The sequence below is a fragment of the Lissotriton vulgaris genome, chromosome 1_1 (assembly GCF_964263255.1).
Source record: "Lissotriton vulgaris chromosome 1_1, aLisVul1.2, whole genome shotgun sequence".
In the NCBI taxonomy this organism is placed as follows: Eukaryota; Metazoa; Chordata; class Amphibia; order Caudata; family Salamandridae; genus Lissotriton; species Lissotriton vulgaris.
Genome location: NC_141685.1, coordinates 145,532,147 through 145,546,841, shown reverse-complemented (window position 1 = coordinate 145,546,841; position 14,695 = coordinate 145,532,147). Strand labels below are relative to the sequence as shown.

General features: G+C 47.1%; 1 pseudogene across 1 annotated transcript in view; it reads right to left on the bottom strand.

Moving 5' to 3' along the window:
- LOC147737853 (uncharacterized) overlaps nucleotides 1-13,000 on the bottom strand; it is a 200,457-nt pseudogene extending 187,457 nt beyond the window's left edge. The window contains exons 1-2 of the transcript XR_015303464.1: nucleotides 12,869-13,000; nucleotides 8,414-8,464 (exon numbers count right to left, since the gene is read on the bottom strand). The product of XR_015303464.1 is annotated as an uncharacterized LOC147737853 (transcript). The remainder of the gene's footprint in view (nucleotides 1-8,413; nucleotides 8,465-12,868) is intronic.
- Nucleotides 13,001-14,695: the final 1,695 nt, after the last annotated feature.

Genomic DNA, 14,695 nt, shown 5'->3' with positions numbered 1-14,695 from the left:
CTTTACGAGGAGGAGGTTCCCGTTTTATTGGGGGGTCCGCCGATATCTGATGGGAATACTGGACCTTGCTGGGTAATTGATTATGGGTTGGACAAACTGAAATGTGGACTTGTCATCATGACTCTGCTTTTTCTTTGTAGTGAAAATATGTGAATGATCACTGTAAAAAAAGGAATGTTTGCCTGAAGCGTATTTTTTGCGTATAAAGGAAGAAGACTGACTTTGTAATTTTGAGCAGTCTCCTGAGAACCTACATCCTGTTGTACTTCTAGGATGCACTGTTACTGGCTGCAGCCAATAAATACGATCTTTGACTTCACCAAGAAGACTTGTGTTTCTGTAGTCTGAAACAGGAAGAACCCGAGGTCATAAGGGTGTGTCCCTGACACCACTAGGTGCTCACACCCCCTAGCACAGGTACAAGTGGTGGTACAGGGAACAAGGCAATAGTAGGGTTAACCTTGGGCTCTGAGGTGGGTTCTGGCTTAGCCAGAACTCCAGCTCAGGCTGTACTTGTCTGTGATGGTGGCAAGCCCGACTGCGCCCATCCGAGCCTGACCAGGGCCAGTACCCCAGCTACTCGCAGCACAGACCTCCGAGACTCACTAACCTATTCCAGAGAGGTACTCACTGAACTCAACAGGCATACCCCAAGCAACCATGCAGAATGCTTTAAAGCTTCTCCTGAAAAAAACATCAAAGGGCCATTGACATGCTTAAAATGCAAATGGTGCAGCCTAGCACACATAGAATCCACACCCGAAACGGTGAATAACGGCCTAAGAACCAAATGCCTATAGCTCAATGCTAGATCCCTCCCCAAACACTCCTTGGAGATCTGGGACATTATTAACGAAATAAACCCCGACTTAGTGTTTATAACTGAAACCTAGCTAGATGAGAACAACTGCCCTGATATAGCCAACGCACTCCCCTCGAAATATAAAATCATATGTCAAGATAGACAAGGGAAAAGAGGAGGGGGACTTGCTATAATATTTAGGGACAACCTCAACTGCCTCTCAATCACAGTAGTGCAGCTTAATGAGCACGAATTACTAGCATTCCAAGTAGCTAAGGGTAATCACACCCTATTAGGAGGAGCAGTGATATATAACCCCCCCAGATATCATGCCCACTTCAGCGCGAAGCTGCTCACACAACTATTCCCTGCCTGTCTCAAATACAAAAACTTTCTAGTGATCGGAGATTTTAACATTCACTTCGACAAACCAGACAACTTAGCTGCCACACATCTAAGCAATGACATGCAAATTCTCCAATTTATACATTGGATCCAAGGTCCCACTCATAATGCAGGCCACACATTGGACCTACTGTTCTCCAATATTGAAACTACCTCGATTGAGGAGATTCAACCCGTGACATGGACGGGCCACTCCCTTGCCTCCTTTTCATTTGCTCAGCCTACGTTACTGGCAGGACCTTCTCTACCAGCGCACGACTTTTACAGACCTTGGAAACTGGTAACTCCAGAATCATTTAAACTCCACTGGCCAATAAACACCAACCTAGAACACCTAGGTACTCGCCTCACCAACAAAGGCGCTCTGAATCTAGACACGGAGATCACCCACACTTTGAACTTATGTGCCCCCTTAATCAAATCTAAATCCATAAAAAGAACCACCTCTGAAAAATGGTAAACCCCAGAAATCAAAACACTTAAAAGGAAATGCAAAATCAAGGAACACACCTGGAGAATGTCCCGACTAGATGCTGAAAAGTTAATCTACAAAACTGTTCTCAAAACTTACAATCATGCCATAAAAAAAGGCAAAAAGGCCACACTATGCACAAAGAATCAACGAAAATAACAACTCAACCAAAGAGCTATATAAAATCGTAAAAGAACTGTGTAAACCCGCCTACACGTCCCAAACATTGCACCCTTCAACAGAAAACGGTGAAATGATCAATAATTTTTTCACAGATATAGTAGAAAAAATCTACTCAACATTGGACCGAAACAGCCTAGTGGCCCCCGCTAGCAGGGGAGATTCAGACCCCCCCTTGAATAATCACACCCAACTAAATAGCTTCGCCTCAATTTCAGAAGCAGATGTTGCTAGAACCATGAACAATATCAAATCTGGATCCCCCCTTGACCCCTGCCCACATTTTATTTTAAGACAGATCATACCCTCTCTCACCCCAGCTATCACGCAGCTTTTAAACAACTCCCTAGAAGCAGCAACTTTCCCAGAAACATGGAAACAAGCGATTGTGACCCTGCTGCTAAAACAAAGTAGGTACAGATCTGACAAATCCGATCAACTACAGACCCATATCTCAACTCCCGTATCTCTCCATACTGTTGGAGAAGCTGATTAATAGACAGCTATCTAAATACCTAGAAGACAACAACATACCGGACCCCTCCCAAACAGGCTTCAGGGCTACCAATAGCACAGAGGCCACATTGCTGGCCGTCACGGACAATATTAGAAACTCTCTGGACCAAGGCAAAGATGTGGCCCTGATCCTGTTAGACCTGTCGGCAGCGTTCGACACGGTCTCTCATCATCTTCTGCTCGAAAACGTACCGGAAAATGGGATAAATGGAAAAACCCTTGAATGGCTCAGTTCTTTTCTGTGCAACAGAACCCAAACGGTCCAGCTAGGAGCCTTCTCATCTGAACCGAAACAACTGAAATGCGGTCTCCCACAGGGAGCATCCCTCAGCCCCACGCTGTTCAATGCCTATGTCTCACCTTTGGCACAAATTGGGATTTGGGGTTTGCTCCTATGCGGATGGCACACAACTTACAATCACCATAGGGAAGGGGCATGAAGACACCAAAACTAAACTTACTAGCTGCCTTACCGAAATGGCTGACTGTATGGCAGACCACTGACTAAAGCTAAATGCAGACAAAACCGAGATCCTGCTCCTCGGAGAAACCAAACACATCTGGGACTCTTCCTGGTGGCCCTCCTCTTTAGGAGACGCCCCCAGATCCAAGCACTGTGCCAAAAACCTGGGTGTAACTATTGACGACACACCATCTATGCAGGCCCACGTACGAACTCTATGTGGGAAAAGCTTCGCCACCCTGAAACTCCTAAAAAGGTTATTCCTGTGGATCCCCCTGGAAAGCAGGAAAACAGTCACACAGGCCCTGCTAGTCAGCAGGCTCGACTATAGCAATGCCCTTTTCGTGGGCATGCCAGACTACCTATTTAAACGTTTACAGGTGGTGCAGAATGCTGCAGTGAAACTAGTATGCAAAAAAGGCAAACACAGCTCAGCAAAGGACGCCTAAACAACTCCACTGGCTGCCCGTGCGTCAGGGAGCCTGCTTCAAGCTCCTTGGTCATGCTCCCAGGACACTCCATGACACAGGCCCCATGATCCTTCAGAACAAAATACACTTTTATATTCCCACTAGACCACTAAGATCGCAACACCTTGCTCTGGCCGAAACAAAAAGATAAATAAGTCTAGGACAGGAGGCCGTACCTTTTCACATTGGAACGAGCTTCCAGTCGAACTTCAGGAGAAAACTCAAAACACACCTATTCCCTAAAGACTGATATCTGGCCCTTCAACTTCACCCACCTACTCACTACCGTAGCCCTTAGGGCCATGACATCCCCTGGGATAAATGTTGAGCTTTATAAATATATAAATAATAAATAAATATTTATTAATAAATATTGCCACCTTATGTGTCAGTCCAAGTAACTTGGGAAAATGCAGGTAGGAGCCGTCGATTAATGGTAAGGAGGCCATAGAATACCGGGACACAGGTGCCAGTGTCACGTAGGTGACAAAAGATCTAGTGGACCCTGATCAAATCATACTTGGAGCGATGTAGGAAGTGACCAAAGCTAACAATGTCAGGGGTGATCATTCCTTGCCAGTTGTAAATTTCATCTAGAGAGGGGTAACTGGCCCTAAGAAAGTTGTGGTGAGTTCAGACCTTCCGGTGGAATGCTTATTGGGCAATGATTTAGAATCTTCAGCATGGGCTGAAGTAGAACTAAGGACTCATGCAGCAATGCTGGGCATCTCTGCAGATGTGTTTGCTGCGACTAGGTCACAGGCCAAACAGACATCCACTGAACAGGCAGAAGAATGGACCAGGAGGGGTAAGGCTGTGTCTTCCCCCCAGGCTCAAAAGGAGGACCAGTCTCCTGAGGGAGATGATCACGGTCCCTGTGAAGGTTCTGTCTCAGAGGAACCTGTATCTGATCAGGTTGCACTCTTGGGGACAGGGGGCCCTTCCAGGCCAGATCTGAGCCAGGAGCAGCAACCCTGCCCCTCTCTTGAACCCCTCGGACAGCAAGCTGCTGCTGCTGCTGATGGGAGTGCCGGTGGGACCCACAGGATCTACTGGGATGAAGGACTCCTTTACTCAGAGGATAGAGACCCCAAGCCTGGTGTCACCAGGAAGTTGGCCATTTCTACCTCTGAAGTTTAGGGGCTTCCTACTGACACTGGCACATGACATCCCTTTAGTAGGACACCTAGGCCAAAGTAAGACTTGGGGCAGGCTTGTCCCTCACTTTCATTGGCCTCACAAGTCAGAGGACACAAAAGAGTTTTGTCACTCCTGTACCACCTGCCACAGGTGGCTCTTCCTGACCAGGGGGAGGTGTGAACACCTCCACCCAGTAAAGGCATTATCGACCTCAAAGTGCAAAGGCACTCTCCCCATGAGGACAGAACACTGTCCGGTGGTAGCAAGCTGGCTCAGGCCAGTTGGTGACCCCCCTAAGAATTGGTAGATTTTAGGGGACCCCTCTAAGGGGTTCTCTAAGTGCAATGTTTAATAAATCGGACACAGCAATCAGCGCAGGTTTATTATGCTGAGATGTTTGGTACCAAATACCCCATATGTCAGTGCATCCTTCATGGAGCTGTGGAACTCGTAATAACAAGCGTCCAGCCAATGTACTTACTATAGAGCTTCCCTGGCCACTAGCAATATCCAGGAATCAACAAGGATATTGCAGGGGCATATCTGCTCATGCAGATATGCCCTCACAGGAGATATCCCTAAAGCAGCGTGCACTATAAGGCCTGCTAGAGGGGTGTCTTACCTATATCTCAGACAGTCCCAATGGGCATCGCATACAGGGATGAGTGCCATGTTGACTCTTCAGTTTTGTCTGCACCAAGACAAACAGATGCAGTGGCAGTATGTATGTATGTGCTTGGTGAGGGGTCCCTTAGGGTGGCATAATGTGTGCTGCAGCCTTTAGAGACCCTCTTAAACAACAAGGCCCTTGGTACCAGAGGTATCTTTTACCAGGGACTTATGGAGTGCCAATCATGGAAACAACAGGTACACTTTAGGGAAGGAGATGTGGCTTAGAGGACCTGGTTGGCAGTGATCCTGCGCACTTACAGTCAAATTCTGCATATGCAGTTTCAATTATTTTGGGTAGTTCATTCACCTGTTCTAATGGAGAGAACTCCCGTAGGCGTTGGCGGATTGACACTGATGCTGCTTCCACTTTAATGGTAGCTAGTATTATGGCGGATACCTGGTTGTAGTTATTTATTTATTTCACCCCCAGTTTAGGGCAAGTTCTGCTCCGTACTCATTTTGTATTTGTCTTAATACATCTGGTATTATTGCTAATGAAGGAATGCCATGAGGTCTGGTGTATATGGCAGCAAAGACTGTACCCCTAGAGGCACAATCCTCTAACTGTGGTGTTATCCCCATGGGCAAGCAGATTGTTAACATTCTGTGTTTTTCAAATGGTGTTGTATTTGGGAATACTGCTTCTAACTGGGTTATTTTCTGAGCTACTCGGAATGGAATTTGTTCAGGTTTTGTGGGCACTTTGCCCATTTCCGTGTGTAATGTTTGTGGAGTAATTTTAGTACCTGTGCTCTGTGTAGGAGCTGCATTAGGTGTAATTACGGTAGGTTGGACCGATAGTGTCCTCAGGACGAAGTGTGTCATGTTTCTGTAAAGTTTTATCAACTCTTTGAGTTGAACAAGCAGTTCATCACGTGGCATTGTGTCAATATCAGGATGTGGTGCATAGGCCGCTAATATCGGCCATGTTGCTCCTGGTCTTCCTCAAGGACCAAGCCTTGCTCTTGTAGTAACGTGGGGTACGGCGCCATTAAACCAGAAAATATTATCCTGGTAGGTAAGCGGAATCTCAATCACCGAAAACGGAGTGTAGACCGCTGAAACTTCTTCATGTGTGTAATAACGAAACGTTTCTGTTACGGGATTCGCTGCTGGGAATATAACCTATGAGTAGAATACCTCTGTCTGGAAAGCCTCTATCACGAATATTACTACACCTCCTCTGGGTGGTAACCCATGTTTGAGTAGTTTAACTGTCAGAGTATGCCTTACATTGGGAGCAATCCGTATTGCATTGACATCGTCTTCTTCGAACTGATTAAGTGCCTGGGTTATTGGGGTTAAGGCTCCTTCTTACACATCGTGTTTAAGACACAGAATAACTGTCGAAGGAATTTTAAGGTACGGTTTTATGCACAATTTAGGTAAATTCCTTCAAGCTTGATTAAACAACAACCAATACATAGGATATCTTGCCTACTCAGCTGCGGCGGAGTTTTGTGCCCACCCACTCCACGACTCTAGTTTTTGTAAGTAGGGGGTCTCTGGGAATAACCCCAATAGAACTACTCAGATTCTACTGTTAAATAGGTACCAAACGTTGGTGGCGCCATGTCGTGTAGTTCCTACAGTACCCTTCATGCAGGACCTGCGCTGTTTTTGGATAACATATACTGTGGATCTGGCGGCAGACTGCCTCTGTACACCCCAGCCGAGTATGTTAGCCTATTTTTGCATTAGCTTGCTCACAGTGCCACTAGAATCTCCTTTTAACAGAGAGAATAGTTTTTGGCAACCTCAGAACACAACACTCTTTGACCTACAGAGGCTCATTCATATTTGTTTGCAACGACAAAGAAACCTTGACTGCAGCTTGTGTCAACTGAAGAGATAAAACCCCTGGGCGTGTTTAATTAACTACTGACAAACATGAACGATCAAAAACATGAGTTTCTGGTAAACCATCAAGCACCCAATCAGAATCAGCCACCCTTCACATCCAGGAATTCTTGAGGCTTTGGAGAGGATGAATTGCACGTGGTATAAGAGGAACACCACATCGACTCAAAGCTCACTTCTCAGGGATGTACTGAAATGCCAGCCTCATGGCACACTTAGACAGCTCTTCACCTCCTCCTCCTCAAACGGTTGACCAGCTATCAGGGCAAAGGAGCCTGCAGCAAAGCCTCGCTGGCTTGGTTCCACACCGGACCAGGCAAGGTGGTCAACTCCATACTCCTCCAAGTCAGCAAGCACTCTGGTCGAGCCAGTCCAAACCCCACATGAATGTTCCCCATCACAACTATTTTAACGGTACTAAGTTATGTTCCTGCCAAATGACTGAGTCAAAAAGTGAAAGGTGTTACTAGGAAGTACTGAAAGAGAAAACTTTAAGTTTTTCAATATTTCTGAGTCTGCCACAGTACACAGGAGCATTATTTCTCTACAGCAGTAAATCATGTATGTGCCCTGTAGAAATCATGTTAGATTGAAACATGGAAGCATTGCAGCCAACGATCTGTGCAACATCATAGCAGAGTGCACGATAACTTGTGTTATTATTCCAGCAGAACGAAATGCCATTCCTAATGTGTACGTCATTTTAAAGACAAACCCAGAAAAATGTATGGTCAGTGTTGTTCTTCTGCCTGTTAAAAGACAATCTCCATTAATGTGCCAGGAAATAAAATACTATGAGAAATCCTACTTGTTGGCAGGGTGTTGCCCGCCACTATATTGCAGGTTACTTCCAACATAATCTGATTTATACATACATACTGCAGGGTGCTGCCAGCTATCAGGTCTGCACACAGCAGTCTGGAGCCACTCGGGAAGGAGGTAAGCTCTTCATTTCATCTTAAGCCCTTAGGTTACATTCACAGCCTGATGGGTCCAGAGAACTTTATTCTCGCTCTAACTGCGCCGAACAGATAGACGTAGTCCATCATAGACTGTGTTGTGTGCTGGGGGATGCCTGGCATCATATTATCGTTGGCGGGAGGATGAAGCTCTGATAGGAGCTACTACAAGAAGAGCAGAGAAACAGGACCACGGTTTGCCACAGAGCAACGACTGCCCAGAAGCTGAAGAAAGAACTCTGAAACAGCAAACCTCCTGCACCCTGGAGATTTTCCAGGACAAGCAAATGATGGTAATGAAATGCAAACTGCAGCATTATGGTCACACACTACAAAATATTTCCCTTTAAACCGAAGATAACAGCCTACAATAAAAAACTAACCAAAAAGCAACAAAAAGTAGAAAATGCAGTTCCAAATGCTGCAAAAGAGAAACAGTTAATACAAATGAACAATATTAAACTTTGTTGGTACCTTAGTAATGTGCTCACTTCTTGGCTTCACTCCATCTGCAGCGATAACGCTCTGAAAGGAGAAATTACTGCTATGAGTCTCAGAGTCTTCAGTATTACTGGTCTCAGTCACGAAGACTGCGATGTCGGAAGATAACTTTCTCTTATTTGGCTTTATAGTTCCAACAGTCACGCCACCGCTTTCAGCAGACACGCTACTGTCAGCAGCATCATAACTTCAGGCAGATCAGCAAAGTGGATATCACCACTCACATTGGGTGAACAGACTCATCTCTGCTACATACATCCACACTCAAAATTTGCTTGCGGCTGTCAAAATACAAAGAGCTGCAATATATTCGCCACACTTTCTTGACTACCTTGTTTTAAAAAGTTGTGATATTCTAGCGCGATTCTTGGTTCGTCTGTAAGCTGAAGTTTTTTAGAGGTTCTATTGCCACACAATACTCGTCCCATATTCCAATTTGTCCACAGGGTGCTTCAACCCTGGTAGGTTATCAACTGCCTGTTTTGCAGATAATAGTTTCTGTAAGAAAACAGAATTTTTATTTGCGGTGGATGAGGAACAATCACAACCGTTGTCAGAGTGAACTTTCAAAGCCATTCAATTAACCTAGGATCAACCCCCTGGTACCTAAGCACGGAACAGGCAGGCTTAACTTAAGGTAATATTTAAAATATGTATGCAGAAACCAAACAAGTAAAAGTCAAAATGCAAAACAATAAAAAACCCAAACCGAAATAGAAAAATAAAGTAAAGTGTATTGAAGAAAATGACAAAATCCAATAAGGAGAATGAGATATGAACTGTAACGCTGTAAGAATCACAAGGTGCCAATGGATGAGGGGCCCGGGCATGGATTAGTCTCTCTGGAGCTAACTGGCAAGTAAGAGGAAACCGGAGGCCACGGCCTGCAAGCACATGGTGCAGGAATTAGCCGCAGTGGTCCTAAAAGACATCTAGTGCTCCAGTTCCAGATAGGGCTGCTGGCCTACAGGGGGATTCACAGCAGGTTTGGGCGCAAAGTGCTTAGAGTATTGAGAACAAGCCTCAGATGTCCAGCAGGGCAATAGCAGACGGTCAAAGGCAGCAAGGCCCGGACGAGACTGAAAGGAGTGACACCTCGGGCCCTCACCATCAAGCAACAGCGTAGTGGAGCTCAGCGGGAGGACAACCCGGTGACTGCCACCCACTGGGGCTGTGACTCCCACGACAAGGCAGGCTGGTTTGGTTATTGTGGTAAGAGATATAGCAGCCTTGTCCTCAGAGAGAAGCAAGAAGGATCAGAATCTAAAAAAGATGCTGACAAAGCTCCCGATGACCGGCAGCGGAGAAGGGAGGCTCTCCCCAACTACACAAATCAGCCAAGATGTAGACACCTCTGAAGCCCCAGTTACCCACGCCTTTTTAGAGTCGGTATTCGGTGCATTACAAGGCAACTTGCAGACGCTGAAAAGGGAAATAGCGGAGGAGATGAAGGAGATAACCAATGGAGGCCACACGTTCCCAAATAGCGTCAACGTCCTGCTTTTTGATAAGGCGGGATGTTGATGGCGTTGGGGACTGTATGGCCTCCATCAAGGATCAGAAGCAAGCCCGGGAAGAGGAGGTGGAGCATCTACAGCAAGAGATACTCCGGCTCAAGGCTCAACAGAGCGATCTCCAGGCACACTCAGAAGACCTGGAGAATCGGTCTCGGCGAAACAACATCCGCGTGAAGGGAGTTCGACCTAAAGAAGAAGGGCCAGACATCACACAATACCTGCAGGGTCTCTTCAGGAGCATACTAGGGGCCCCCACCGGATATTTTGGCTTACATTCCAGACTTTCAAATAAAAGAGTTTATGCTACCTGCTGCCAGGGACAAGCAACCACTAAGATATCAGGACCACTCCATAGCTTTGTACCAGGACCTGGCTCTAATACCCCTTCAAAAGCGTAGGGAGTTCCGAGTGGCAACCCTGCGTCTTTGAAATCAAGGAATACCGTATTCTTTGGGTCACCCTTTCCGGCTGATTTTCATATGGCAGGGCAAACTCCTCCAGCTCAGATCCATGTAGGACACTTGCCAGGTGCTAGGCATCGAGAATCCAATCCAGGAGGAGACAGAGGACCCACAGACCAAAACTCTTTGAGAAAGATGGCATAAGGTCTACGGGAGGCGTAGCACAGAGCGAGCAACGAGACCGGACCCCAAGACCATGGCACAAGAAAGACTGGCAGTGCTGGTGACATTGTCGAAGGAGACATTCCCCCATGATGACTCTGAACGACTGAGGGACAGACAAGTGACATTTGCAAGGCTGGGTGGGCGGGAAGAAGTCTGCGGGGAGCGTAGAGCCACACACGTTCCCAACTATTCCGACTTCCAAGGACGCACACGCACGAATGGTGGACCCTGGACAATTTGAGGTTAATGGGTTTCTAAGTTGGGGTTAGGGAGCGAAGGGTGGAGAACTGGTATGCAGGTTAATGGCGTTGAAGAGAGGATCAAAGGACAATGGAGGCCAGGCAGACGTTGGGAGCTCAGAGGTAAGAGGGATCACAGGGACCCACATACAGGCCAAAGCTTGTGCACTCACTATGACACACTATTTCCCAGCCCACACTGAAAATTCTCACTCTCAATGCGAGAGGTCTCAACAATCCCAATAAAAGGAGGTCCATCCTTTCCTACCATAACATGGAGGCATATGTGTGCCTCCTCCAGGAGACACAGCCCCTCTCCACAGATTGGCATAGAATGAGGTCACAACTCTTTCCCCAGCAGTTCTTTTCATCTACCCTGGATAAGAAGGCCGAAGGCTATTTTAGTAGCCAAACTTTTTAAGGGGACAGTGGGGGAAAAGGTGGCCGAAATCAAAGAGATTGATGGGAGCTGGGCCATCGATAGAGTAGGTGTTGGTATGAGTATTTTAGAAGCCGAAATTGTGTCGCAAACCGCCAGAGTTGCTGCTCCCGGAATCACCCTTCACCCGATATACGATCAATCCAGGGGCTGCGTCAATTGCCTATAGATAGAAACGGGTCCTCCCCCCACACCCACAATACCAATAACCATTTCAAATACCAACCCCACTAGGGATGGTGCTAATAGGTTAAACAGGCCCAGGGGCTCAAATCAGAACAGGTTGTCTAATACCTCGTGCATTAATGTTCCTGCCGCCCCAAGTATTAATGGCTAATCAGGATGTCCTGAGTCTGCCGACCGCTGCTTGCCCTTATGTGTTGGTACTGGCAGGAGTACCTACTTTAAAGAGGGATCAGCATGAGTCATGGGACCAGCTACGCAAAAAATGTGCGGACTGGCTATCAAGGAAAAGAAGCTTCCATATATCCGAAATAAAGGATATTATTATGGCACGCAGGGTTGGGTGAGTCAGTGCATATACAAAAAATATCGAAGGGTAATAATGCACCACTGGACAGGCCTCACCTCATCTGCCACCCTGGACAGGCCTCACCTCCTCTGCACCCACTGGACAAGCCTCACTTCTTCTGCCCCAGGACAGGCCTCCTCTCCTCTGCCCCCTGGACAGGCCTCTCCTCCTCTGCCCCCTGGACAGGCCTCACCTCCTCTGCCCACTGGACATGCCTCACCTCCTCTGCACCCCTGGACAGGCCACTCTTCCTCTGCCCACTGGACATGCCTCACCTCCTCTGCACCCCTGGACAGGCCTCACCTCCTCTGCACCTCTGGACAGGCCTCACCTCCTCTGCACCCCTGGACAGGCCTCACCTCCTCTGCCCACTGGACATGCCTCCCCTCCTCTGCACCCCTGGACAGGCCTCGCCTCCTCTGCACCCCTGGACCGGGATCTCCTCCTCTGCACCCCTGGACAGGCCTCACCTCCTCTGCACCCCTGGACAGGCCTCACCTCCTCTGCAGCCCTGGACAGGCCTCACCTCCACTGCACCACTGTACAGGCCTCTCCTCATCTGCACCCCTGGACAGGCCTCACCTCCTCTGACCCCTGGACAGGCCTCACCTCCTCTGCACCCCTGGACAGGCCTCTCTTCCTCTGGACAGGCCTCTCCTCCTCTACACCCCTGGACAGGCCTCTCCTCCTCTGGACAGGCCTCACCTCCTCTGTAGCCATGGACAGGCCTCACCCCCACTGCACCACTGGACAGGCCTCTCCTCCTCTGCACCCCTGGGCAGGCCTCTCCTCCTCTGCACCTCCCCTGGACAGGCCTCTCCTCTGCACCCCTGGACAGGCCTCACCTCCTCTGCCCCTCCCCTGGACAAGCCTCTCCTCTGCACCCCTGGACAGGTCTCTCCTTCTCTGCACCCCTGGACAGGCCTCTCCTCCTCTGTAACCCTGGACAGGCCTCTCCTCCTCTGCACCCCTGGACAGGCCTCTCCTCCTCCGCTCCCCACTCCTGGGGGGGGGGCGGGGGAATCTGATCCATGGATTACTAAATTGCAGCCAAGTGAGTTGGCAGCTCTCCTACCTGAGCAGAAAGCTATCCAGGCTCTCTCCTTCCCCTGGGGGCTGATGGGGGGATCTGGGGTCTGAAGATGGAGGTCGCTGCCCACCAGGAAGGGCTCCTTCCTCCTCTGCAGCAGGCTGCACACACCAGGAGAGACCGGAAGTGATATCACCGTAGCTGTTGGTGCTGTCTCTGCCGCTTCTGACCCGGAAGAGGAAACGCTTCTCCTTTCATCCAATGTGCAGCTCAGTGGGTTTCATCGGCAGGCGAGGAGCGCCCTCTGGTGGCCGCTGACGGAACCGCCGCCTCCAGGCTCCAGCAGTGAATACATTTCACACAAACAAGCACTGGTGCCTGTAAAGACCTGGAATTTCAGATGTCACAGACGTGAATGGTTTTACGGGTCAGACAGTTCAAGTACAGGGCCTCACACTTGGTTGCTGCTGTAAAAAAGTATTTATAGCTTCACTTCAGATGAGCATCTTCCAAACATTGATGTAAAGGACTAAAGAGTATTTACAGAAAGGTGACAACTGGAAGCGTCTGAATTTCAATGAAAATATCTTAATTTTAATTAATATATCTGTATTTCAATGAATATATCTGTATTTAAATGAATATATCTGTATTTCAATGAATATATCGGTATTTTAATGAATATATGAGTATTTTGGTCAGTTTTGCAATTAAACTAGGCAGCTTATTTATTCTTTTAAATACTTTATTTGCAGTTTTTCAAATCCACAACGTGCTAGATAGCAAAGTAAACAGATGTAAATACCATGGAGTTTTATACACCATATCAGTGACAATGAGGCATAGGTCATGTGTCAAAGCGACAATTGAAGGAACAGCTTATTTCTAATTTTCCTGTGTCTGTGGCATATTCGTTATATTTAATACGGTTTGAAAATCACTCAGACAAGACTGAATTTTAGGTTTTAATTAGGTTTTGAGTTTCTGGTTTAGGAGCACAACGGTCTCCTAAAATATTAAGAGAGCGGCCTCTTCCAGGCTTTGTTGTTTTGTTTACAGTAACCACCATCCTCTATCAACAAAGATTCACTGACAAAAAATAAAGCAATTTCTCTTTGAAACAATTAATTCCTAAGATAAAGATATCAAGTATGAACCAGAAAATTCTCACACAGTTTGCATTGTATCATGAAAATGAGTGGGTGTTACTGGTCTGAGGAACGGGGGAGGGGCATTTCACTACTCGAAAATATTCTACTCTCACATAGGCCCCTATATCATAGTACACTCGTCATCAGTACACCGTTGATTAGTGAGTGCGTCAACTCTTTGTAGCATTGTCATGCAAGCAGTCTTGAATGCCTCGACAGAGACATTAGTTCGGACGTGCATACATCAGAGCCCTCAAACCTCACTCATCACGAGTGACACTCACACAATTGGAGGTCGTTCAAGTGTCACTCAAACCTGGCTCATTCTTCCAAAATATGGGGATTAACTAGAACTTCACACGTGACTATTCGGCACAGAGCAGACCCTCCGTCCCACATTTTAGTGGCAAAACTTATATTTCACCATGAGTATTGCACACAGTTCAGTGGAATGTTAAATTGAATGTCAATTTTAGTGAGACTTGGTTGTTTTATCACTTTACATTTGTTCTGATCATGTCTATAAATTCAGTAATGTCTCTTCCTTTGGAATTGTCAAAGTCAAATGTTAAGTGACACCACTCCCTGTGTCTTTTTTAAATATCTAATTATTTTATTGACTTTTCATACACAATGAGCCTATAACGGGGATTGAAGTTTATCAATTCAGCAGAGTCCAAGATACTGTGTAAACTAGAACTGTTGAGACGACATTGAAAAC